Raw genomic sequence first — 22,936 nt, forward strand, 5'->3', positions numbered from 1 at the left:
TTCACCTGTTGCTGGACAGTTGTTTGGTTTCCATCTCTTGGATATCTTGCATAACCCTGCTAACAACACGTGTGCAAATATCTCTTTAAAATCCTGCTTTCAGCTGGGCGGTGTGGTGGTGGCGCACACCTTTAATCCCAGCACTTGGGAGGCAGAGGCAGGTGGATCTCTGAGTTCGAGGCCAGCCAGGTCTACAAGAGCTAGTTCCAGGACGGGCTCCCTGTCTCAAAACCAACACCCCCCCCCAAATTTCCCTTTTGTGCTTGCTTTGGCAGCACATATATTAAAATTGAAATGATACAGAGAAGATTACCATGGCCCCTAAAAAAAAAAAAAAGGAAAGAAAAATTACCAGCTGTACCATTTTACATTCCCATCCAAGGTTCTTATTTTTCCACATCTTTACCAGCACTAACTATTTTCTGGGTTTTATTTGGTAGTGGTTACCCTGATGGGGAGCAGTAGTCTCTCACCATGCTTTTTCCCCGATACTTAGTAATGGTTAGCACCTTTTCACGGGCCCCTAGGCCACTTGTATGTCCTCATTAGCAAACTGTCTGTTCAAGTTCTGGAGCTGTTTTTCCTTTGTTGTTTAATTGTCAAAATTCTTTATATATGTTATAAACATTAAACCTTTAAAAAAATTATCTTAATATGTATACAGTATTCTTCCTGCACGTATGCCTAAATGCCAGAAGAGGGCCCCGGATCTCATTATAGATGGTTGGGAGCCACCATGTGGTTGCTGGGACTCGAACTCAAGACCTCTGGAAGAGCAGCCTGTGCTGTTAACTTCTGAGCCATCTCTCAAGCTCCAGTATTGAACTTTTAACAGGTATATGAGTTAGAATATTTTCTCTCATTCCATAAGTTGCCTTTCCAATTGATTGGTTGTGAGTGTGCCTTATGATGAGATTTATCTTTTTAACCAATATCAAGGGTTTTGGGGAGGAGGATTATATCTGAGAAAGATTCTCAGTAATGGTTATGAAAGGAAGCAAGGACTATGTACTGAAGATGATCATATAAGCATATTCAATTTTTTAATTTTATCAGTAGGGTGTTTTGTCTACATGTATGTCCATGTACCATTTGCATACTTGGTGTCTGCAGAGACCAGAAGAGGGCGCTAGATCTCCTGGAACTGGAGTTACAGATGGGCGTGGACTGCTACAGGTGCTGGGGATAGAGCCTGGCTCCTCTGAAAGAACAGCAGCGTTCTTAGCTGCTGAGCCGGCTAGTGATCTGAGTTTCGATGGGCAGAGCAGACAGACCCCAAGTAGAAATTTACCTTAAGAGCCAGACATGATGATGCTTGCAATCCCAGCACCGGAGCACTGAGGAATGTGAGTTCTAAGCCAGCCTAGCCTGCACAGCACAAGCGTATCTCAAAACAAAAACAGGCGAAGTAAGGGCTGGACAGATAGTTCAGCGGTTAGGAGCGGTAGCTGTTCTTGCACAGAACCTGAGTTCGGTTCTTAGTACCTGGATCAGGAGGCTCGCAACAGACACTGTCTAGGATCTTTAGGCCTCTGCAGGTATCCAGATCTATGTGACAAACACATACACATATATGTAAACAATTATTTTTTTTAAATGCAAAATAAAGCGGTTGTGGTAGCGCATGCCTTTAATTCTAGCACTTGAGAGGAAGAGGTAGGTAGATCTCTACATAATGAGTTCCAGGACAGTCGGAGCTAGTGAGAACTTGCCTCAAAAGACCAAAACAAGCAAGCAAGTGAACAAACAAACAAATCCAAAAACACCCCAGCAAGATAAAATTTAAAATCAGTCAACAAAAGCACACTAGCCCTAGTGGGAGAACCCACCTCTAAACAGGAAAAACAGGCACACAAATAAAACTATAGATGAGTAGAATATACTGTAATAACAGAACACAGCCACAATATAAAATGAATCGCAACAAACCATATAATTTAATACAATTGTACTGAAAAGCAGGAGTAATTCCTTCGTGTTATCTGGCACTGCAGCTCAGAGCTCTCTGATGGCTGCAAAGTCATCATAGTCACCATAGTCATGACAGTTATAGTCCCTGTCTTTTGTTCTTTCCTCCCTCCCTCCCTCCCTCCCTCCCTCCCTCCCTCCCTCCCTCCCTCCCTCCCTCCTCCCTCCTCCCTTCCTTCCTCCCTCCTCTTTCTTTCTTTCTTTCTTCTTTCTTTCTTTCTTTCTTTCTTTCTTTCTTTCTTTCTTTCTTCTCTTTCTCCCCCCTTTTCTTTCTTTTTGTGAAGCAGAAGAGAGAGAAGTTGGGGTTTAACCTGGAAAAGCAAAGCAATCAGCTACTGATTCTTACCTCAACCTCAGTCTGAGGTGGTGATCACGCTTCCAAGAATCTCAGAATGAGACTGTGAATGATAGCTGTCTTCTCCCATTTTTTTTTATTTCAAATATTTATTTATATACATTGTATACATAATACAATATTCTGTCTGTATGCCTGCAGGCCAGAAGAGGGCACCAGACCCTAGTCAGATGTATGGTTGTGAGCCACCATGTGGTTGCTGGGAATTGAACTCAGGACCTTTGGAAGAGCAGGCAGTGATCTTAACCTCTGAGCCATCTCTCCAGCCCCCTCTTCTTCCGTTTTATAATCCTCTCTAGGATGGGGATTAAAGCCATGCATTACTAGGATTAAAGGCATGAACCGCCTGGTTTCTATAGCAACTAGTGTGGCTACTGGGATTAAAGGTGTGTATTACCGCTGCTGGTTGGTAAGGCTGACCAGTGGGGCTTTTTTACTTTTTGATTCTCAAACAAGGTTTATCTATTAAAATAAAAATGAAATGCCATTACATTTTTGTTTTTGTTTCTCTGTGTAGCCCTGGCTGTCCTGGAACTCACTCTGTAGACCGGTTGACTTCAAACTCAGGAATCCGCTTGTCTCGGCCTCTGGATTGCTGGAATTAAAAATATGTGTCACCACTCCTTGTGTGTAAATCTTTCTTAAGCCACAAACCAATGTTTTCCTTTTCCTTTCCGTATTTCTTATTTGCTGAAGAAACTGGGTCATTTGTCCTGCAGGGTAATTAGCTTCAGATTTTTTTTGCCATTCTCTTTGTCTCTAGGCTCGACCCCCTAAGGATGCTTAACATGGCTAGAGTCAGGTGACAAAATTCTTCCCTATGTAGTTGTGAAATCGACTTGATGTATCCTTAGCTCCATTTGTCTCAGTTGGATTTTGATGGAGGAGGTGTGTCTGCCTTTGCCAAACACAAGTTTACCTTTCAATGCTCTACATGATTGAAAGCAAAAATGCTAAGAAAGTGTTAATATAAGCAGAGAGGGCTATCTTCATCTCTCTCTCTCTCTTCCCATTCAGCTCCTGTAGGCCCATATTTTTGTATGGCACAAGAGCCATAGGCCAGATCTGAGGTGGTCACGGAGCTCTGCAGACAAGCTGTCTCTGCTTAACAATGATCAGGATGTTTGGTGCTCCTTCCTTTTGGAGGATGTCTTATAGAGATGCTAATTCATGGCCTACATGACAGCTAGCATACTCACAAACAGGTGACAAAAGGCCATTCACCTGGTTACCTAGGATACAGCCTAATGTGTCCCCCCACCCCCAATTGTTGTGATGATATATAAACTATTTGGAGAATAAACGAGAGGGCAGCTTGCCCTTCAAGGATGACCATGTAAGTTGTGTCCGATTATTCCTCGCGTCTCTGTTCCGGTCTAGTTAGGGAAAATAGTTATCTATGTTGGAGCCCACACGGGCCTCAACAAGCTCCCCCCAGGCATCCTCCTCATCTTAGAGATAATGGTTTTTAGTGCATTGTTTCCTGTCCTTTGTTTATTGTTCGTGAACATAAACTAAAACTCTCCCTCCTGACAGAGACAGGCTGCAGCTGTAGTTATTCTTCTGTCTATTTCTCATTTACCAGTGTACCCTGGGAACTAGGTTTTATTTATTATTATTATTATTGCTGTTATTATTATTATTATATATGGATGATTTGCTTGCATGCATGTCTGTGCACCATGTGTGTGCTTGTTGCCCAGGAAGGCCAGAAGAGGGAATCAGATCCTCTGGAACTGGAGTTACAGTGGGAGCTGCCATGTGGGTTCTGGGAATGGAAGCTGAGTCCTCCGGAAGAGCAGTCAGTGCTCTTAATTGTTGAGCCACCTTTCCAGCCCCCACGCTTAACCCTTTGATCAGCTTCCAGCAATCCATCATGTGTCATCTCCATAGTTTCTTCAGCCTCACCAGGACACTTGGCTGGCTTCTGGTCTTTGTTATCACAAATGGTGCTACGGAGGACAATGTGGACACGTGTGAGTTCACAATTCTGGTGGCTGTATTTGGGACTAAATGCTTTCAGCCGTGGCTGTTGGGTCCAAGGGAAAATCACACGTGCTTTTGTTAGGCATTGCAAAAGTCGCCTTGCACCGAGACCAGACCATTGTGAACTCTCATCCCATTTTAAGAGCAGCCCCACTCCCCAGCCTCAGTTCTAGAGTCTATTATTAAACGTTTGGATTTCTGCCTTTCAGAAACATAGATGGTTTCTCAGCAGACTTTAAATTTACAGTTCCCTTATGAGCAATGGTGGATGTATTTTCATTTGCTTTTCTTTTTGCATGAATTGCTTTTTTCCCCCTTCTGAGGTGATTGTTTATTTTTTCCCCCTAGAAATTCCTCTAGACAGCTTCTTTGTATTTGATGCAGTCTGAGGTGACTCCACCCAGCTTTTCATCTGCCATTTATCTCGCTCAGGAGGCTTTATATTGCTACAGAGGCATATCTCCGTTAATGTTTTATTACTTTCATTAGTTATGAGTTTTATGAGGTATAATTTAGAGTGAGTTTGTTTCTCTTGTGTTATAAAGCATTTTATGGATTTTTTTTTCTTTGTTTCTAAAAAATAATTTTGGAAGAATTATTTTTAGCTTATTTTACTTTATGTGGACGGATGTTTTGCCTGCATGTGTGTCTGTGCACCATGTACATGCCTGTTGCCCAAGGAAGCCAGAAGAGGGCATTGGATCCCTGGGACTGAAGTTACAGATAGTTGTGAGCCCTCCTGGGTATGGGGAATCAAACCTCGTTCCTCTGGAACACCCAGGGGTCTTCGCCTGTGAGCCAGCTCCCTTTCCCGCCCCTTTTGTTTTTATGTTTTCATTTTTACATGAAGATCTTTGATTCATCTGTACTTATCCCGGTATTTAATGTGAGGGATAGACCTGTCTCTCTCTGTCTCTGTCTCTCTGTCTCTGGGTATGTCATGTGTGTTGATGCCTGTGGAGGCCAGAAGAGGGTGCTAGATCCTCTGGAGCTGGAGTTATAGGTGGTGGTTGTGAACCACCTGCTATGGATGCTGGTGACTGGATTTGGGATCTCTGGGAAAGCAGTGAATGCTTCTTTACTGCGGAGCCATCTCTCCTTCCCCACTGTTTAAATCTTTTTTATTTGTTTGTTCTGTTTTTTGCTTTTTCAAGACAGGATTTATTTGTGTATCCTTAGCTACCCTGAAACTTGTTCTATAGACCAGACTGGTCTCATACTCACAGAGATCTGCCTCCCAAGTGTTGGGATTAAAGGCATGCATCATCACTGCTTGACCCATTGCTTAAATCTTAAACAACCTAACTCTGAATGGGGGAAATTATGAACCTTTCCCTTTTTCTGTTGTTACTCTCTGTCCCTAGTACCAAGAGATATCTGCTATAAAGCCTGGGACATTGGTTTCTGAGACTTTCATAAATGTGGATACTGAAGGGCCCAGACCCTCACCTAGAGTACCCAGACCCTCACCCAGCAACCCCTCCCCCCAGCAATTTGGCAACCATGACAGGCTTCAGAAAAGACCCAGAAAATCGTAAGCCTATTGTTGGAGGCTGTTTGTTTGTTTCTGGCTGCTTAGACCTGAAAAATATCACACAACACTGCTTGCCTATTAGCTCATGCTTCTTATTGGCTAGCTCTTATATCTTAAATTAATCCATTTCTGTTAATCTATGTATTGCCACATGGTTGTAGCTTATTGGTAAGGTTCTGTTAGGTGGTGTCTGTCTCCTGCAGCAGCTACATGGCTTCTCCTTACTCTGCCTTCTTTCTCCCAGCATTCAGTTTAGTTTTCTTGCCTAGAACTACTCTGCCCTGTCACAGGCCAAAGCAGCTTCTTAATTCATTAACCTGTCAGTAAAAGCAACACATTGAAAGCCCCTGACTCAGCAGGATGTTCTGTGCCCCCCAACCTTGCTCGACCTTGCCGTGATTACCAGAAGAAACTGCCAGATATCCTCTATACGATTAGGTTAGCAGGTTCTGGATAAGGGTGGAATGCAGTACCCACAGCAAGCGCCACCAGAAGCAGCAATTCCCCACTGCTGTAATTGACCAATCAACTTAGGACAGCTTCCCCCAGTCTGGATGTACACCAAACCTGAGACTGCTGCTATGTAACTTGAAGTCCTCCAGATCCCCCCTTGCTCTACCCCAAGTGCTCTGCCCCAGTGTGGCTCAGGGTCTCTCCTATTCCACAGCTCTGTCATGTGGACGAGAGAACCTGATTCCAACTGATAATTAAAAGGACTCTTTGCTTTTGTATTGAATCTGGTCACTTGGTCGTCTTTGGGAGTCTGGACTCTGGGCACAACAGATACACTGTATCAGGAAAAGCTTGCTTGAGCAGAGATGAGAAAAAAAGGAAAGTTACTCCATTTGTTTCAGAAGAGAGAAATGTAGGCAGGCTTACCAGTACCCCAAGGTACTAGTTCTCTAAGCAGTAGCTTCAGAGGCAGGGTTCTGGGAGAGCTAAGTACACCACATCATGGAGGATAATTAATTCTCCCATCTCCTCAGCTTGACCTCATATGAATTACGAAGGGCTGATCTTTTGGATCAGGTGACTGACAGGCTGAGTTTCATTAACTAAGGATGGGACCATCGTTTATAATGCTCTAATCTTTGGAGCAGATTAGAATGTGGTGTCTCTACCCAAGACCAGAGGCTGAACTCAAATTCCATTTTTTTGATCAGGAGGAAGTAGCTTTCCCTACCTAAGCCTTGATACGCCCCCCCTTTACATGCGACATTTTATTTTATTTGTTTTTTGAAACAAGGTTTCTCTGTGTTACCTCCTAAGTGTGTACCACCATTGCCTGGTTTCATGTGATATTTTAAACCTTGAGGAGGGACAGCTGTGATAGTTCCCTTCCCAGGGTTGCCATGGGAATGGTTGGTGGGGTCCAAAGGTGATCATGAAGTAGAGATCTGCTCACAAATGGCCTCCAAGACTCTTACTAATCCCAATCTATAATTGTAAAACCCACTACCTCTATCAAGAGCTGAGATCCTAAAATCATTTAGGAGGTAGACTGAAATTGGGGTTTATAGTCTCCATCATTTTTTGACTTTTAGGCTTTGGAGCATAAAGGGTGTTGGAGACCAGCTTCAACAAAAACACCACTTACCAGGATAGGGCATGGGGATTAGAAAATTAATCAATAGGACAAAGAAGATGCTGCTGAAAATAATAAAACAGAAAACATAGGACAGCACTGGGAGGGAGTGCCAGAGAATACTGAAATCGCCTGCATTCAATTTCCATTTGCTTAAAATTTCCTGACCCCAAAGGGTAGGTGTAAGATTAGAAAAAAAAAAAACCTGCATTAACATAATACAAGGAAATGAACAGACCAATTGTGGGCTACTTTCTTAGTTAAGCATTCTGTTGCTAGAACAAAACAAGTCATGCTCACACCCTAGACCAAACCATTCTGTAGGCAAACCGTTCCCTGGGTGGAGTCCATTGTTGTCTCCTTTAGGGAGTAGGAACTTAGTAAGATCCTTAGACTTTTGTTTGGGGTAGAAACATGCCATAAACTCCCTGCCCAACTTCTATCTCCTGTTCTCATCCTATAGGCTCCTGGATGGAAGAAGTAACAGCATTGATATCAGATGTGAAGGGGTGTCCTAGGGAAGGGATAGGCTTCTCTAGCTGTCCAAATCAGCTACTGGATCCTACTGCAGACCAGAGCCTGGCACACCTGCTGTACACCTGGATCCTGCTGCAGACCAGAGCCTGGCACACCTGCTGTACACCTGGATCCTGCTGCAGACCAGAGCCTGGCACACCTGCTGTACACCTGGATCCTGCTGCAGACCAGAGCCTGGCACACCTGCTGTACACCTGGATCCGGCTGCAGACCAGAGCCTGGCACACCTCTTGTACACCAGCGTGGAGAGTAAAAAAGCAAAACATACATAAAAGCCTTCAACTTACAGTTATTTCTTAAATTTTTATTTTGTATGGTATTGGGGTTGGGGATGTAGCTTTGTGGCAGAATGCCTGGCATGCAAAAAGCTTGGGGTTCAATCTCTAGTACCCCTCCCCCACACACAGAAAGACACACAGACACAAACACACAAGTTAGGTAACCATTTTGCCATTCTACCCCCAGCCCTCAGTAATAATAATAATTGTGTGTGTGTGTGTGTGTGTGTGTGTGTGTGTGTGTGTGTGTGTGTGTTATGGGGTTATGGGGATAGGAAGCATAGTAAATCTCCCTCTGTGACTGTCTAGAGCTACCGAGGGCTTCATATCCATGCCTGTCCTTTTGGACTGCCCTTGGATTATATAATGAATCCCTTTGAGGTCTCCAACCTCAGGACTGGAGGATTCTGTGGACTGTCCCCACAAAGGGCTTTCTTCAACTTTTTGACACAATCTGTTTGCATTTTTTATAATGCCTGTGGGTGTCTAATTTAAAGCTTCCATGCTGCAGGGATAGAGAACATCTCTCTTTCCATATTACAGACATTCCTGCTACCCTTAGGGCACTACATGTGTGGGGAGATGGACATAGAGAGAATGGGCTCCTGATTCGCTTGGAGCAGCTACTACAGAGACGTTACCTGGAGCATCCCAATAGTTTAGGACTTAGCCTGTTTCTACATCTTCCCCCAGCTGCGGTGAGGATGGGTCAACATAGGCCACTCTGGCCTTGTGAGCAGAACTCCCGGATCAGTAAGGGCCTCTGTTGGTGCAGGTTTCCCCCATCTGTGTTCTGAGACCTCCTCACCACACCCATTCTGTTGTTCAGTCCCTTCTGTGAATGTGTCCTTGTCCATTGAAGCACTAAGGTTACCCTGGGAGGAGGAGCTGCTTTGGAGATTCCTTCCCATCAAGGTTCCTATACAAAGGTTTAACATCTAAGCCCCAGGAAAGAGATCATTCAGACACTGGCACATGGTGGTGGATGGGACAGAAGGGGCTGTGTTTATGATCTTGCCCTCAGTTACCTGACACCGGTCTCCAGGGGAATTAGCAGAAGGCAACTCAAATTTCAGAGGACATATTTCTGTCTGAGGTCGAGCTGTCTTCTCTCTCCAAGGACCTGTACCACATCCTTCCACAAATAAGTGACTCAGCCTTGTTATGGAATGACCTACATGGAAAGTATAGCTTCTCGGGGAAGCACAGAGACCAGGACAGCACCTCAGGGGCAGGTGAGACTCTTGGGAAGTGACCAGGGCGCAGGGATGGTCAGGAGCCAGTTTCCTAGTGCCTCTTTCTCCTCACGCTTATCTTCCCTTAGGCATCCTGCAGTTTCTTTGACAGTCAAGACAGCGGTCTCCCATTATCTTTTTTATAGGATCTCTCTCTGCCTCCCTCTGTACTGGGCAGCCACCCATAAACTCAATGAGGCAGGTCACCTCTCCCTCTTGTCCTCCTGGAGCTCTACCTCCAGCCATGTACACTTCACTCTCCAATGTGGTAATGGACTCATTTAGTCATTTCCAAGCTCAAGGTGAGAAGGCCCAAAGATATTCCATATACCTCACTGAGTTCTCGGTATATTCTCCTGATGTCGGATTCCTCTTTGTGTGCTATGAATATAATTTATTACCATTAGTTATTAAAGAAGCTATTTTGCCCAATGGCTTACTAGAGTAAAGCCAGGTGGGAAATCTGAATAGAGATATATAGAGAGAGTAGGCGGAGTAAAAAAGATGCCATGTAGCTGCCCACGAAGTAAGAGGTAGCAAACCACAAGCCTTATTAATTTAAGATACAAGAGCTAGCTAGAAATATGCCTGAGTTGTTGGCCAAACAGGGTTGTAATTAATATAGTTTCTGAGTGATTATTTGGGTCTGAGTGGTCTCTGTGTACATTCTCCCTAACTATGGATTCCTGTATTGGGGATTTCTCATCAAAAGGGAGATGGTTGGGGGAATAAAAGGTCATTAAGTACCTTGTATTACACTGGACCTGAAAGACCCCCAGTGTGGGGAGACTCTCACTCAAGTCTCGGGATAACATGAACACCCAAGAACTTACGAGATGATGGAGGAGTGTCTATGTGTTACTTTCATTATTAATAAAGAAAACTGCCTTGGCCCTTTAAGAGAAAATTAGGTAGGTGGAGTAGACAGAACAGAATTGTGGGAACAAGGAAGTAGAGTGGGGGAGACGCTTCAGGCAGTCGCCATAGTGAGTCTCCATGCTTCTCCTCTCCGAGATGGACGCAGGTTAAGATCTCTCCTGGTAAGGCACCCCTCGTGGTGCTATATAAATTACTAAATATGGGTTAAAGCAAGATATGAGTATTAGCCAATAAGAGGCTGAAACTATGGGCCAGGCAGTGTTTTAAAAGAATACAGTTTCCGTGTAATTATTTCGGGTGTAAAGCTAGCCAGCGGCGGGTGGCGGGACGCAGCCCCGCCGCTTCCCACTACAACGAGAGACCGTCCTTGCTGCAATCACATGAGGTTTATTGACAGGAACCAGTGCACTGGAGCTGAGACTCATTTCCTACACAGGGGAGGAGTTCGACCCCGAGTAGCTGGGAGAAGGGGTATTTAAGGGAAGAAACCACAACCCAGTAATCCAAAGGGGATAGGGAGGGCCTCATTGGAAAATACCGAAAATACCAGTGATCATTGAAAAATTCCAAAAATACCAGTGATAATCACAAGGGGGTAACTCCCTGTTTCAGGATTATTCTCAAAGATTATAATCTAACTTTATCTTTAGCTAGTTCCTAAAACAGAGTCACTGAACCTGCTAACCTAGATTTTTGGTTCTTCTCTCCCTGCTTAGATTTTTGGCTTTACTCTTTCTGCTAGAGAGGTCTGGATTTATTCGGGTCTTTCAGACCAAAGCTCTCTATAAATTAAAAACAGAATCAGACGCTATCAGGTTCATCTGATGCCAGACTGTGGAGTCCTCCAAGAACCAGCCAGGAGACTGAGGCCCGTATGTAAAAGGGAAGAGTTTTTATTCTTGTTCAGGTTCAAACTTGGACTCTCCATGTGTCCAAGGCAAAAAAAGGTATATATATAGTAGAGGTTGGGGTGAGGGATTTTCTAAGATTCAGAACCCCTGATTGGCTGACATCTGTCTAGGAGTGTCTTGGTGAAGGGGTGTGGGTGTGCTGCGCTAAGGGACATCAGGTGAAGGTCCAACAATAGCTGGAACCTTAGGAATTTCCTTTGGATGGTCTGTTCCTGGGTGGTGCCTGGGTGGGTTCAGTTTGTGGTCTTTCTTGGAACCAGGTATTGCCTTAGGGAAAACTACTAAGACTTGGGCTTACTTTTCAGTTGGTCTCTATGGAGCCTGTCTTGGTGATTTTTCATGTTTTCTTGTTTTCATTGCTTTAGCCATTGAGGGATGACACGTTTTGCTTTTAGTATCTTCTTTTGTTTTTAAAGACAGAGTCTCTATGTGCAGTTCATAATGGCCCTGAACTTGCTCTGTAGTACAGGCTAACCTCCAGTTTACAACCCTCCTGCCTCAGCTTCAACTGGGATTACAGGTATGTGCACCAGTCCCAACCTCAGGTGAGCCAATGCATAACTTGAGAACTATGACGTTGGATCATTCTGTTGCAGTAAAGGTTGGCTCTTAGCTGATCTCAGAGGCTGGCGGCCTTCACTCCAAGCTCCGCTGTGGGTAACACCACCAACACCTGGCAAAGCACCAACTTCCTTAATGACTGCTGACCTTGTGTAAAGTATAGTAAGTGTTCTGTTTACTGTTAGGAGGAGGCTCTGGGAAACTTAGGGCCTAGGTTTCTGTTTACAGCTCAGACACCAACTGTAAACAACCACAGGAATGGTGTTCTCTTTCTCTGGGACCTGGAAAGAGTGGTGGGGAAATACATGGAAACACATTCCAAAGAAGTTTCAAATGCCAGCGATTACCCCAGCCTGTAGGGAGACCTGGGCTGTGGTTTCTGGGCTTCGGGCTGTCACTAAGGTGAGAGGTGATGTGGGGCCTCTAGTCAGGTCTCCATTTCCTCATCTGCAGAGATTGGCCTGGATGACCTCAAATGACCTCACTGGCAACTGGAAGGTCAGAGATTTCAATCCTGACGTTGGCCTGCCCCGGGGGTTTGTCTTTGTTCTTAAATTCTACTGAGGTCTGGTTCTATTCTTCACTTGGAGCAAGTAGGGAGGAAAAAAGTAAGTCACAGAAGACAAAACAAGGTCAAATGCAAACAAACCAGCAAGCAAGCAAACAAACAAACAAAAACCCTGGCTACAGGTGGAGGAGCTTTGCTAAGGACCTTGCCTTCCTGTCCACCTTGACTAAAGGTCAGAGAGTTGAGACTTAGTCTTGCTACTTCAAGGTTTGACCTAAGGTGTGGCTACTAACAGATTGTTTTGACCTAGGGTGTGTGTGTGTGAGTTTGTGTGTGTGTGTATTTGACCTAGGTTGTGGTTTGGGTATGAAGAAGGTTTGTTTGTTTGTTCCTTGCATTATGGTAAAGAAGCCCTTTGCTTTCCCACTCCTTTTTGGAGTGGAGTATATAAAGGGCTGCTAGAAACAACCGCAAGGTGAATCTCAGTGTTTACTAGATGCCCTTCGACTCAATCTGTTGTCTCTTGTCTATTTCATTCTTGACCCACACTCTTCCGCGCAAGCACCGAAGAATATGTCCGGGACCCGGTAGAGTCTGACATTCAGGGCGTGACTGAAGGCTAGAGTGGGAGGCATCTCTGAGAAGATGCCAGATGCCAGGCCAGGTGTGCTGAGGATGAAACAGACACAGGCTTGGTCACAAAGACCAATAGAGGACAAATGCTAGGCCACTATCCTGAGCACAGGGACGAGCAGGCACTTTACATTTAAATAATGATTTGCTGATTCCTCTAAGATGCTTCTTTTGCCCTCTCTTCTGTCTGTTAACCTTTGTTCCTTTGTTTCTTTTCCTCCCTACCATCATCTGACTTGTGCTTTTCAGCTCAGGACAGTGCAGAGAACTGCAGTTCCCGGGAAACACAGGAACACTAAAAACAATAGTTCCTAGCCGGGCGGTGGTGGCGCACGCCTTTAATCCCAGCACTCGGGACGCAGAGGCAGGAGGATCTCTGTGAGTTCGAGACCAGCCTTGTCTACAAGAGCAAGCTCCAGGACAGGCTCTAAAGCTGCAGAGAAACCCTGTCTCGGAAAAACAAAACAAAACAAAACAAAAAACCCACAACCCCCCCAAAAACCCCATAGTTGTAATGTTTTAAGTAAAATGCTGCAAGGTCCCCGAGTGGTGGCAGGGGTCCCAGGCCTTTGCAGATGGGGGAGTGGGCATGGGTTGTCTCTTAAAGGGACAGGACAGACCATCCCAATAGCTTTCCAGTCAATTCTTGTTAGCAGGAAAACCCTGGAGACTGGAAGGGTCATGTGGGTCAGGCAACTGTTGCTGATGGGAGCGAAATGATCAGTTTATCCCCTAAAGAAAGGGGTTCAGCCTAAGAAGCAGGTTAAATGTGCTGCGTAATAGCCGGAGGCCTGAGACTCATCATTAGGACAGGAGAAAGAGAATGAGCCAGGACCCAAGTCACTCAGGATCCCGGAAAGGACACACATGGCTTCCTGTCACTGCTCTTTTGAGCTCGACATGTGACTTTAGGAAGTCACTGTGCTTCTTGGAACTTCTGTGTTTTCAACTGGAGCATGGCTCTATGCCTGTTTTATCCAGCTCACAAGGCTATCCTAAACATAAAATGAGTTGATGTTTGTACATCAGTTCTATCCTGAACACATCTAGGGCTTAGGGGCTGCCTCTCTTTCCAAGGGAGCTCATTTCTTGGTTCACTGGGGGAAAGAAAAAGGAAGATTGGCAAATGTCCAACACCCGATTAGCCAGTACTGAATCATTGATTTCCTTGTGCAAACAGCACACGTCCTTCCAGTGACCCCAAACAGGCTTTCAAGCCGCTGCTTCGGTGTGAGGTTCTTTATTTAAACTTAACCCAGTCGTTTCCACAGTCTCACGAGGAAGCTCTTTTCTCCTACAGCCAGAGGAAGAAATCAAAGCTTGGATGAGTCTACTAAGTCATGCCTGAATTCACACGGGGATTTGAACTTGAATCTGTGTGACTTTGTGGGTACGTTCAGTTTCCATGGTAGGGCGTTTTTTTTTTTTTTTAGTTTTGATGGGAGAAATGAAGCCAGGTGTTACTTTATGCCACCGGGGCCCTATATGCCCTGGAGACATGAGAGAAGGAATGGGAGTCTCTGGGAGAATTGCCTGAGTACCATTCGCGGAGACACCTGGGGCCCAAGAGTGGCCAGTGCCCAATATATGGGCACCTGCTCTTCGTTCTCCATCTCTCCTCCGGCGTCACCAAGGATGACTCGAGTTCACAGCTCACTGAATACGCTTGTGTAGTCTTGCTGCCCATCTTCTTCAAGGCAGGCTAGGAGGCCATTTCAGAAGGAAGCCTGCTTGGGTTACAGACTGAAAGCAGGGCAGGGGTGAGGGGAGGGGAGGGGCCAGTTTCAGTTTACCCCTCCTTCTCAGTGTAGGGCTATCCCCTCCCCAGGGCCTGTTTGTTGATGTTCCTGGGACTTTGGGCGGGGAAGTATGCAGTGGATTTAGCCAATCGAGAAAGGCCATTCTCTAATCAGGTCATTTAGTCTAATCCAGGTGGTCAAGTCCTTTGCTTGGGTTTCATTTTGCTTTGTAGCAGCGAGGCCGACCTCAAGCTGGGCTGGGAAGCCTGGCCCTTTGATCTGAACAAACCTAGCAGCCAGCTCCAGGAGAGTTCCGTCCTGCTGGCAGGCCTCCAGAAGGGGGCGTTGCTGACCTATTTGTTTGGATTTGATAGACTTTGGGTAGTCCCAGGTTTCAAAACAACCTAGCAAATTCCAGTACGCCTTTGCTGATGGATTTTTTTTTGGTGGGGGGAGGGGTGTGAAGAAGTACAAAAAATTTCTAGAGCTGTTGAAAAAAGCTCCATGAAATGAATAGGCGAATGCAGTGAGACTATTAGATCATTATTCAAAAATCATTTGCGCTGTCGTCTACTAACTGTGCTAGAAAGAAAAAAAGCTTACAGCTAACATTCATAAAGGAAACAAAACCTTTAATGTGCCAGAACCAACAACAACAAAAAATCCAAAAAAACTGAACGAAACATTAAGAAAAACTAAAGATTGACAAGAAGAAAAATAACAAAATCAGGAAGACGATATGGACAATTGTAACACAAACCCAAAAGTTTTTTAAGTCCACAAATGTGCATCCTTACTGGTGATCAGGGAAGTCAAATGAAAGGAAAGTATGCCGGGCAGTGGTGATGCATGCCTTTAATCCCAGCACTCAGGAGGTAGAGGCAGGTGGATCTATGTGAGTTCGAGGCCAGCCTGGTCTACAAGAGCTAGTTCCAGGTCAGGCTCTAAAACTACAGAGAAACCTTGTCTCAAAAAACAAAAAACAAAACAAGACAACAACAACAACAACAAAACAAAAAAGAGTAAGACTTGCTAAAGAATTGGGGAAGATACGAGGGCTGGAAACACAAGGTGTTTGTGGATAATGAGTTAGGAACTGCTCCCCAAGTGCGAGACTCTCTTATTTTTTTTTTTGTTTAATTAATTAATTTATTAGGTATATAGTGTTCTGCCTGCATGTATGATTGCACACCAGAAGAGGGCACCAGCTCTCATTAGGGATGGCTGTGAGCCACCATATTGTTTCTGGGGATTGAACTCAGGACCTCTGGAAGAGCAGCTCCAAGAGACTCTTTTAGGCTGGATGTGGTAGTGTTTGCCTTTAGAGATAGCAGAGGCAGAGGCAGGCAGATCTCTGTGAATTTGAGGCCAACCTGGTCTACAAAGGAAAGCTTCTCTTACTTGCTTCCAAGGCTAATGAGAAGAATATACTGTAGAAGGGTTTGAAAGAAAACAAACAAACAAACCCTAAAACAACCTAGATGAACACCAAGAAAAAAAAAATCAGCTGAACCGTCGAATATCATAAAGCTGGGGGGAAGAAAGCAATCCCCATCTAAAAGGCTGAAGAGGTCCATTAATAGTCACAATAAAAAAGATTTATTTTTATTTTACATGTATGCATATTTTGACTGCTTATATGTATGTGTGCCATGAACATGCAGTATCTAGGGAGGCAAGAAGCAGGCATCAGATCTTGTAGAGCTGGACAGACAGTTGTGAGCTTCCCTGGGAGTACTGGGAAATGAACTCGGGTCCTCTGGAAGAGCAGACAGTGTTTTTATCTGTGGACTTGCCATTTCTCTAGTCCCTCACTCTAAGTTTTTGTTTTGTTTTTTTGAGACAGGGTTTCTCTGTAGCTTTGGAGCCTGTCCTGGAACTAGCTCTTGTAGACCAGGCTGGCCTTGAACTCACAGAGATTCCCCCCACACACACCTCCTAAGTGCTGGGATTAAAGGTGTGTGCCACCACCCACCTGGTTTAGCCTTGAATTTCTGTTCTTCTTTAGCCAGGACCACAGACCTGCCCCACCAGGCCTGATTAAAGTCATTTGTTAATGGTTTACTTTCATCAATCGAGACACTTGTTGAAGGGACTAGACATTTGATGGCACTGCCTGCCTTGAGTGGATCTGGCATTGGGAAGTACAAAGGGGAGGGCAGAGAGCAGGAAAACGAGGCGGGTGGTGGAAGGGAAGGAATGCAACCCCCAGTTAGACATGCCCGCTAGAACCCACACGCTGGCCCAGCCTCCTCAGACATTAGGATGGCTGATAACCAGCTGCTACCTCCTGTGTCTGTCCTGGAATTCTTATTACATATCTGGAGTCTGGCTCAGGCCAGTGAGGGCGTTGCAGACAGCAGGTGCAGCCTTGCCCATGGGACCCACGCAGGGAAACCTCCCTCTGGATCTCCACTTTGGACAACCTCCCAGCTCTCTCTCTGCCAGGGCCTTGTCCTCAGTTGCCTTCCAGAGCTGAGGCCGGTGACGGTGACGAACCCTGAACTGTGTTTGTCCCCTCCCTCCCCCTAGAAAAGTGGCTACCGACTTTGCCACTGATCCCTTTGTCACTGCTCCCTCCCTCCAATCAAGCAGTCATAAAGCAATAAACAAATATGGGAAAGAAGAACCCTGGGCCAAGGCTGCAACAAGCCAGCCCTAGCAGGTTTGGTGCTACAGTTTCAGACAAAGACAGGCGTGGTGGGATTACACCTGTAAACCTAGCACTCTTGAGGCAGGAAGATGATGAAGTTGAGGAACCTACCTGTTGACACTATGTACTTGGAGAACAAGGAAATGACCTGGCTCTTCCTGCTAAGGTCCTTCCAGCTCAGAGACAGTGGCAGGGCAATTATACAAACTGGAGATAAGGGCTCAGATAAGAGCAGCCTGCTATGGAAGCCCACTGGGACACTAAAAACCCAAAAAGGAACCCTAACCTGGAAGCCTGAGACAGCTTCCTGGGAGAGGTGTCCCCTAAACAGAGGTGTGAAGGTCAAGATACTCTGGGCAGGGGTCATGGAGTTAATTGGCTGGGTGTGGTGGTATATACTTAAGTATATTTATAATCTCAGCACCTGGCAGGCTGAGGCAGGAGGACCACCAGGAGTCAAGGTAAAGTTAGACTACATAGTGAACTTCAGGCCATCTGGTTCTTTAGAATGAGACGAAACTTAACTCCACCCTCCCTCAAAAAAAAAAAAAAAAAGTAGCTACTGTTCCAGACAGAGGAAGCAGCAGGGGCAAAGGCTCTGTGGCCAGGAACAAGAGAGGGAAGAAACAGAAAGGCTAAGAATGCTTCGAAGAAAGGGCAAAGTGGGTAAGAGACGGAAAGAATGGCCTCCTGCCCCCAGGAAGCGCACTGGAGGAGCATTCTCCCCTCTCCTTCTTTCTTTATAACCCCCATCAAATACTTCCTGCACAATTGGGAATGTGCTGGAGACTCTGGGTGGGACACAGGAGTGGCAATAAGGCTGGGGTGAAGTATTTGGTAGGCAAGACAATGAACCCCTAAAGGGACCATTTCTAAGCCCTGGAACCTGTGAATCAGTTTCCTTGCAAGATTCTTCTATCTATCATCTATCTATCTGTCTGTCTGTCTGTCTGTCTGTCTGTCTGTCTGTCTGTCTGTCTGTCTGTCTATCTATCATCTATCTATCCTCTATCTATCTATCTATCTATCTATCTATCTATCTATCTATCTATCTATCTATCTATCTATCTATCTATCTTTCTATGTTTTTTGAGACAGGGCTTCTCTGTGTAGTCCTGGCTGTTTTGGAACTCACTCTGTAGACCAGGCTGGCCCTGAACTCACAGAGATCCGCCAGCCTCTGCCTCCCAAGTGGATTAAAGGTGAGTGCCACCACCACCCAGCCAGAAAAGACTTTTTGAAAATGTGATTCAGGGTCTAGAGATGGGGTCATCATCTTTATGTCGGTGAGCTGGGAAGACAGTCAGAAGCAAGGGGAGATCTGGAGCTGCCATGCTGCTGGCCTTGGAGAACCCCGAGGTGGCTTGTAGAAGCTCAAGCTGGCTGGAAGAAGCCCTTTCTTTCTGGAGCCCCCTAAAAGAACACAGCCTTGTGGGCCGCTTGGATTTTAGGACTTCTGACCTTCAGAACTCTTTTGAGGTGATACATTTGTATTGCATTTTAAGCTGCTTTAGTGTGTAGCAAGTTATTAAAACAGTAATAGTCAGTGACCACCAGGACAATAGTTTCCAGAGTGACCTGGGAGATGATTTATTAGAGCAGTGGTTCTCAACCTGTGGGTGGTGACCCCTGGGGGTTCGAACGAGTTTTTCCACAGGCTTCACCAAAGACCATAGGAAATATCAGGTGTTTACATTATGATTCGATACAGTAGCAAAAGTAGTTATGAAGTAGCAATGGAAATGATTTTATGGCGGGGGGGGGGCAGCACAACGTGAGGAACTGTATTAAAGGGTAGCAGCAATAGGATGGTTGAGAATCACTATATTAGAGGAAGGAGTGGGAGGAAAACCCTCCCTGGATTTCTGGGTCAAGTAGCAGGGTGAGCTGAGGACTCCTTCCCTGTGCTTTGGAGAGAGCCTGGAAGAAGGATGGTGATGAGATACTCAATTCATGGTGTGCTACGTTCGAGGTCTGTGGGGTTCTAGAAGAGGGGCACACACTGAGTGATGGAGCCAGGGGGACTAATGCTGGGCGGAGCCTGATTCTTGAGGGACTAGCACACTGTCGTTCAGAAGCAGAAAGTACACCGCCTGCTTCGTACTGCTCCATAGCCTTTGCTGCTGCCTTGCCAGCTTCCTGTGTCTCCCTCTTGTACAGATGCCCTCAGTTCTCCTCTTCAGACCCTGTCTTCTCTCTCAGAAGCCTCATTTCCCCCAGAAGGCCATCTGCAGGGGCTGTCCAGTGTCCCCAGGCTCTAAGTCACACCTCACACTTCTCACCCCCTTCCCCCCTCTCCCTCCCTCCCTCCCTCCCTCCCTCCCTCCCTCCCTCCCTCCCTCCGTCCCTCTCTCTCTCTTCCTCCCTCCTTTCCTCTCTCCCCCCACCCCTCTCTGTTGATAGAGTCTCACTATGTAGCCCTGGTCTGGAACTCGCTAATCAGACTAGATTGGTCTGGAACTCACAGAGATTCCCCTGCCTCTGCTTTCAAGTGCTGGGCCTGAAGTCGTGCGCCACACTGGATCCCACTCCTTCTTCAAGCAGAGTAGACCGATGTATCCTGCAAGCAGCCACACTGCACGTACATGTCATCTGAACTGGGTCAGCATTCCCACACATCCCCTCCGCAGACTCACAGTGGCATGCCTCCACCCTAGCAGACAGCCTGGCCATCTCCCAGGGCTCTCTCTTCTTCCTGCCCTGTTCACTGACCTCTTTCTCCCTTCTCAGATTTCAATCTTTGTTGTTGGCCCCATGGGCAGGGAGGCTCTGCTTTTGCCATTGGAATCTGAGCTGAATTTTACCATGTCAGGACTGGAGAACCCTAGCCTACTCCCTAGCTTTTGCACACACTGTTCTAGCTATCTGGAAGAATGCCCTTCTGGAAGGAACCATGGGGTCTGTCTGACTCAACACTCAAAGCACTTCTGCAGGATTATTTTTCAAGACAGAGTTTCTCTGTGTAGCCCTGGTGTTCTAGAACTCATTTGGTAGACCAGGCTGGCCTCGAATTCGCAGCGTTCTGCCTGTTGCTGCCTCCTGAGGTGTGCCTGACTTCTACAAAATTTTTGTGCACTGGAGATAATTCTGTTATGTGAATAACATGGGTTGGACAGGACGATTGACTTAAGTATACCTGCCTTGATTGTGAGTTTCTGGTGAACAGGAACTCTGGTCTTTCTCTTTTTGGTTTTTCAAGACAGGGTTTCTCTGTGAAATCTCCCTGGCTGTTCTGGAACTCTCTTCGTAGACCAGGCTGGCTTTAAACTCACAGAGATCTGCCTGCCTCTGCCTCTTGAGTTCTGGGATTAAAGGTGTGTGCCACCATGCCTGGCTTTCCTACCATAATCTTTGGTCCAATATATGTTATTCTTGGATTGATGACTCTGCCAGCGTTCTTCACTCCTGCAGGGAGGTGAGCTTGCTTAAGCAGGAAAATCATTTCCTTGTTGGATTTGTGACAGGTAGCGTATTAATTAGCAACAGGTGATTAGCAGTGAGCAAACCCTCACGCTTGGCTTACACAACCCGACCTCCTGCCTTTTGAGCTGTCTCCCAACTGCTCTCTTTCCAGTGAACCCCAGGGGTTACACATCTCCTGGCCTCCTTAATGGACATCTGTCCTTGGCCTCATCTATCTCTGACAACTGAAGCAGGAAGGAATTCATCTGTCCCGGAACGTCTTGGCAGGCCTGGATGCGGGCAGAGAGAGCCGGTTAACTGTGGGAGAGGGAACTGAATTGTGCTAACTGGGAAAGGGCTGTAAGACCCCATCCTTGTACTCCCTATAGGTGGAGAAAAGCATTAGTTGTGAGAAATGCTGGAATAATGGAATCTGAAGATGCAAAGGGGTCACGTGTGCAGTCTTAGTTACTGCTTACCTGTCTCATGCCTCCTTCCCAGCTCTTCTCAAGACAAGACCCAGCCTGGCTAATATGCTATTATTATCCTCCATGAGGATGTGTCGTTATTAAAAAACAACAACAACAAAAACCAAACACGACTTTTTTCTTGTGTGCTTCCCTCAGTTTAGACAAAGAAGGCAGATTTAGTTGATGGAGTTACTCTCTGGCCTGGTGGTGCCTTCTCCTCCCCTTCAAGGTTAAAGCAGTTGATTTGATAATGTGCAGGACAAACCTCCAGAAGCACTGAGCTGGATGACATAAAAACTTTGTCTATTTTTGCAAAGACTGTGACATCTGGAAGCCACAAATAGGCCATTAAACAGCAAAAGAGTCAGATATTTAAGACTTTAGGTCACCTTCTTCCAGAACCATCCAGGGGTCTGAAGGAAATACCCAGGGATTCACACTGGTCCCCACTGTCCCAGGATGCCTCTCTTACACAGTTTCTCCTGGATCTGACCGACTGGCATGTAGCCAAGTCCTATGACCCTGGGTCCCAGACGTGAGAAGTTTCAGCTTGTACTAACCCCAAATATTGATGAATAATTTCCAGATGTTTCTAGCTTCCTGATCCTCTCTATGGTCTCAAACTCTGCTTTGAATGTACTGTCTCCTAAAGCAGACTTTAAAAGCTGCTATGCTGTTTCTACCTGCACATCTTCTCTTAATAAAAAAACACATTTTTCTAATTTCTCTCTAGTGCATCTATCTATCTATCTATCTATCTATCTATCTATCTATCTATCTATCAATTATCTATCTATCTATCTATCTATCTATCTATCTATCTATCTATCTATCTATCTACCATTTACCTATCTTTATCTGGCTACAGGTACCTCTTTTCTCTTAGGCTCAGCCATTATCTACCCACTCTGATATTATAGCATCAGGCTCACACCTCCAGAGGGTTTTCACCTCCTGCCCTAGCTGGTGTCTACTTTAGGCCATTTTGCAGGATAAGGGCATTTTTGGCCTCTGAGATTGAACCCCTACTCTCTAGCCAGTGATCTCACATCTATTATTCAAGTTCTCTCTCCTTCCCTTTCCTTTCTGGTGGATGAACAGTTTGGTGGAGGAAGACGGAGGAAAGAGAATAACAGGAGTGGATGGTGGAGATATAGATATCCTTTGTTTATTAAATGTTCCTCATGGGAAAAATCCAATCCCAATTTCCTTTTCTTATAAAAATGCACATTAGTGCTTTGGTTTTTTATTTGGGGTAAGGGTCTATAGCTGATCCTGTATTTATGAACTTTAATGTTTTGTTTTTCAAGACAGGGTTTCTCTGTAGCTTTGGAACCTGTTCTCGAACTCACTCTGTAGACCAGGCTGGCCTTGAACTCACAGAGATCGGCCCGCCTCCCGAGTGCTGGGATTAAAGCTTGCAACACCTCCCTTGCTGATGGTTTATTCTTTTGTTTTATTCTGATATTTTTGTTGCTTATTTTTTCGAGACAAGGTCTTGAGCTGTAGCCCAAGCTGACTTTGAACTCACAGCAATCCTCCTGCCTCTGGTTCCTGAGGGCCAGGATTACAGATGTGAGCCTTCAGTCCAGGTTGTCTTTGAAAGTCTTAATTGTACCATAATCGCCGCAGCCAAGGGTCAGTCAGGAAGTGCTGTTCCGTGACAGAGCCGTGCGCACTGCTCAGCTGGCTTTGTTAGTTT

The 22,936-nt window shown here is 45.6% G+C and overlaps 1 pseudogene; it reads left to right on the forward strand.

Annotated features, from left to right (window-relative positions):
- The first annotated feature begins 259 nt into the window (after positions 1 to 259).
- Positions 260 to 360, forward strand: LOC119808527 (annotated as a pseudogene).
- The last annotated feature ends 22,576 nt before the right edge of the window (positions 361 to 22,936 follow it).

This window comes from Arvicola amphibius, chromosome 2 (assembly GCF_903992535.2).
Source record: "Arvicola amphibius chromosome 2, mArvAmp1.2, whole genome shotgun sequence".
NCBI lineage: Eukaryota > Metazoa > Chordata > Mammalia > Rodentia > Cricetidae > Arvicola > Arvicola amphibius.